Raw genomic sequence first — 4,879 nt, 5'->3', positions numbered from 1 at the left:
TCTCTCTCTCTCTCTCTCTCTCTCTCTCTCTTCTCCTTCCTTCCCTTCCTCCTCTTTCATTTTTTTCTTTTTTGGGCAGAATCTGTCTCTATAGCTCTGACTGTCCTGGAACTCAGATGTAGACCAACCTCTATGTAGACCAACCTGGCTTTGAACTCAGAGAGATCTGCCTGCTTCTGCCTTCTAAGTGTTGGGATCAAAGGTGTGTGCCATGACACATGACCAGGCCAGGCCAGTCTTATGGAAGCATTTTTTCAATTGAGTTTCTCTCCTCTCAGATGATTCTAGCTGGGTCAAATTGACAAAACAAAAAACTAATCAGCACAGGGGTCCTGTGGAGCCTGTATCCTATGAGGAGGGGTTCACACACTGCCTGGGGAACCGAAGGGAGCTCAAATGTATATAAGCAATATACAAGGCTGCCCACTTCTCGGGCCTGCAGGTGCTCTCCAGCATGGCACATTGTTGCCTAAGTGTGGTAAGACAAAATTTGGGCTAGGGAAAACCTGTCCAGGCTAAGGCAGGAGTTCCCCTTCTTTCCACCTTCCTCAGTAGTGGCAACCACTCTTCAAAGATCAGAGGATGTGCAGGATAGACCTAGAAGCCCATCCACTGCAGTCTTCAAGGTAGGAGCAGTGACTAATGTGAGGCCCCTCTAGCCCTACACTATTTTGGCTCTGGCAAACTCCGGTCAAAGAATGTAAATTAGCTTCAGGATGTCCCAGCTGGCTGAGCTTCCAAGATACTATCTCTAGTTGGTACCTGGGCCATCAAGAGGTGGTGGTAAGTTTTCAGCCTCTGACTTCTCTCAAGATAAAACCATGGCAGGCCATCAGAATTCTGTCTTCAAGACTAAGCAGGGGAGAGTGCTCTGGAATGATCTCCCAAAGGCAAATATACAGCAGAGGAGAGGAATCTGCTCATAGCCCTGTGGGCAGCATAGTATGTAAGGTGAGGCAGTAGAAACTGGAAGAGGCCAAAGTGTGTGGGCTGTTATCTCTCACCCAAGTCCTTGACCCTCCTGGAGGTACTATAGGAGGGCCCCTCCCTATGGTCTTGCTGAGCAGTGAGGCAGGTCAACCAAACCAGGCACTGAGGTGGTGTGGATGGCGCCAGTCTTTGTAGTAGTAAGCTTGGCCACTGACCCATCTCCACCTTTCTTCTGGACCCCCCACTCCCAACCCCCATTGTGGCGTCGGGCTGGGGCTGTCTGAAGAGATCTGTTTCACTTGACTGCAGCTTCAATGCCAGCTACTTTGATGGGGGATGGTGCAAGCTTACTAGGGTCCTTACCCTAGTAGGAGCATACCAAGGTCACTATTGAGTAAATAGAAAGGGATAACTCCCAGGAAGGAGTAACTGTCCTCCCACTTGCCAGTTACTGAGGTCCTGACAGACCTGGGAGCCCAGGCCAGATTTAAAACTCCACTCTCAGGGAACCCTCTTCCCTTTCTGCTCTCAGTACCCTTATTGGGCAGTGTACCTGCTGGACCAAGATCTAGAGCTCTCAGGTCTTCTTTCTAGAGGCCCAACCCCTTAGGCTGTGGCTCAATGGATTCTCACCCCTAGGGGAGCAGGGCCTCCACTCACACTATAGCAGGGAAAATAGTTTACACATTTATCAGGGCCCATTGGTGTGAGAAACTAAGGGTCAAGTTTCTATGAGAAGGCAGATCAGGGACTAGAAAGGGTGTGGCACAGAAGTATGGTTTGAATATCCACACCTGCAGATCCATAACCACCTCCCTTACATTAATAGGGTTTTCAAGAGCTGCTTCTCTGCATGGCCAGAGCCTGTAATTCCTCTGCTCCACTAGTAGCAGCATTGCTCTGTGCAGATCAGACTGAGGCTGGAAGCCAGCTACCCAGTATGGAGAACAGCACCAGCCAGATTCTCCTGAGCCACATATAGGGCCTCCCTGTCCAGGGTAATGGTCTCTCAGCTTTGTTCTTTGGTCTTGTTGGCTGCTGTAGGGGCTGTAATACCCCTGATGGGGACTCAGAAAGTGGGACTTAGGACTCCACAAGGAGACAGATGGAGATGAGGAGATGAGAGATGAGGAGACATAGTGATCAGGGCACAGTTCTATAGAGCAATGCCTGGGCAGGTAGCCAGGATTGGGGTGGGCCTTGTCTGGGTGCCTGACTCCACCTGCGTCTGTCTGTCTGCTCTTCCTCCCCATTTCTGCCCCTAATCGGAGGTCATTAGCCACTTAGCTGTAATTTCCTTGGAATGTGCTGTCTCTAGATGAGCCGTAGTGGCTGGGGGCCCAGGAGCAAGGGAGTGGTGTCTAGGGGTGGAGTGGAAGGCTCCTACCAAGGGTCCAAGTAACAGATACAGAAAAACACATGCGACCTGCCCAGAAGACATAACAGCCAGTTTTTGTCTGTTTGTTTTTGTTGTTTTGATTTGGTTTTTGGTTTTTAGTTTTTCTGTTTTACCCAGATGTACCATATGGTTTTCTTAATTCTCACATGGTACTAGGGTCTGATATTCCAGAGGTTCATGGAAGACACCTAGCATATCTACCTAGTCAGGGGCTGTGTGGAATAGAAGAATTATACCCAGCCTGTGCATGGCATGCTATGGAAGGCAGACTGACTAGAGCTGCTAATATTCAGGTGGGAGCTAGCTTGAGGGTCCCAAGAGTAAGAAGACATCAGGGGAAGGTAATTTTCTTCTACATTCTCCCATTTTGAAACTGGTTTGTGAAGTGGCCAAAGTATCTAGATAATTGGCTGAGGACAGAGAAAGTATGGCCAGTACTGTGCTGGACAGCCTTGGTTTGGCTCCTGATCACAAGCCCTTGTTTTAGAGCAGCCGGAGGTGCTGGCTGGCCTTGCTAACCCCTTTGCTAAGCTGACTTCCCACAACCTCAGTCTGATCCTTCTGCCTACCAGGCTAGGACTTGGAGGTATAATCACTGTAAAGAGCTCCTGACTGTCCTAGGAGGCCACACCCAACATGGAAATACTTGATCCAAAACCCTTCTTGAGTCTGGTTTTGGTCATAGCCTAGTTAGACCTGGCCAGCCCCTCCTTGGAGCAATGTCTACCCAGGTTTTGAAGGTGTGCTGTAGTGTTCAGTCAAAGCTTGATCCCTTAGTATCCTTGCCACCATGTCCTGAGCTGGAGCACAAATAAGAACATGCTCCTCATGCCCAGTATGGCTGGAGAGTCCTTTTAGGATGTATCTCAAGCTAGGAGTTGGAAGGAGTAGGCAGAGTCAGGGGCTTCTTCTGGTCATGAACAAGGCTAAGCCTCCACGACCTACATTTTAGGTGTTATGTGGCTTTGCCAGTTCCAGTCCTCACACATACTCACCTGTACTCCCCTTTGGGAGTTCAACATAGGGAAGAGGACTGTTTATATCAGCTTATACATGGGGCCTTAAAATATAGCTAGGCTGTCTTGACTGGGTCTACTCTAAAGACCCCTTGGGTTATTTGCCCTCTATTGAGCCCTCTGAGTTTGGAAGCAGTGTATCATCCTTAGGCCCAGATTCAGACTACTTATTCTGAAGAAAACCAAGTGTGCCTGGTTGGCATTGTGGGTTCTCTCTTTGGAGGTGTTCCTCTCTCACATCTGTGTATACTTGTGAACCTATATAGGCAACTTAATGTCTGTATAGGTGATGTCAAGAATCTGTTGGTATGTCTTGGTATATTCCTACAGAGGCACCCTGAATGTGCACATTAATTTTCAGTGAGGGGAAAAGGGTATCTGTGTCTCCAGGGATCTCTGCTCTGGATCCAGGAAGAACCATGGGGCAGGTGTCCCGTTGATTGGAGCTCTCCACATCAAGTGATCAAACTCAAGAGTGGACAGAGTTCTTGTCCTTGGTGCTGGAAAGACACAGTGGCATTAGTCCTGCTGAAGTTAGCTAGGAAATTCAGCATAGTATGTGTGGCTGCTCAGGACCTCACACTAGCTTACTGTGAGTACATTCCCGGTATCTGAGATTTCCTGGGTGGGAAAAGGTGTGTAAAGGGGCCAAGAGAGCCAGGCAGTGGTGGCGCACGCCTTTAATCCCAGCACTTGGGAGGCAGAGGCAGGTGGATTTCTGAGTTCGAGGCCAGCCTGGTCTACAGAGTGAGTTCCAGGACAGCCAGGGCTACACAGAGAAACCCTGTCTCAAAAAAAAAAAAAAAAAAAAAAAAAAAAAAAAAAAAAAAAAAAAAAAAGGTCAAGGGAGAGAGGCTTCCCAGCCCAAAAGGGGCTCCTGGCCTGGAAAGAGGATCCTATGTTACAGTGGGAGCCTTGTGTGGACTGTGTTGCCCCCGGAACACTGGCTTTAGGAAAGCTGAAACATTCATGGCTGACTGTAGCGTAGAGCAGAACACAAAAGTCCTGCATTTGGGGTACTGCTCACCAACTGGGCTTGGCCAATCTGACCCTGGGCCCCCAATTAAGGCCACTATGGGTTCTAAGACCTCATGGCTCTACTCCTTCCAAGACAGCTGCTGGAGCCTCCTGCAGCCAGCCCCAGATCTTCCATGCTTAGTTCTGAGAGCTGAGGCAGGTAGGCTGAGAAAATCACTCAGGTATGGAAAATAGCCTTGATTCTACTTGTGCTGGCTGCCTCCATTGGCACGTCTGTCTGCCTATGTGTCTGGGCTGTTGTTCACGTGGGCCTGGAAGAGTGGGTTTGGGAACAAAGGGTCTTTGTCTGGGAGGATTTGGGGCACAGCCCCTTGCTCTGGGGCAGTGATTCACAGGCTCTTCCAGGAGATAACATCAGTTTTGCAACAGCCAGTATGCACACATGTAGCCCAGCCCCAGCAAGACTCTAGCTTCGTCTGCACCCACATCCCCGAGACAACTCTGCTGAAACCTGGTGATATGAGGTGGCAGCCAGAACTGGAATAAACAAGAGCCA

The sequence above is a fragment of the Grammomys surdaster genome, unplaced genomic scaffold, assembly GCF_004785775.1.
Source record: "Grammomys surdaster isolate TR1022 unplaced genomic scaffold, NIH_TR_1.0 124903, whole genome shotgun sequence".
Classification (NCBI taxonomy): Eukaryota; Metazoa; Chordata; class Mammalia; order Rodentia; family Muridae; genus Grammomys; species Grammomys surdaster.
Note: the sequence above shows the minus strand (reverse complement) of the source record.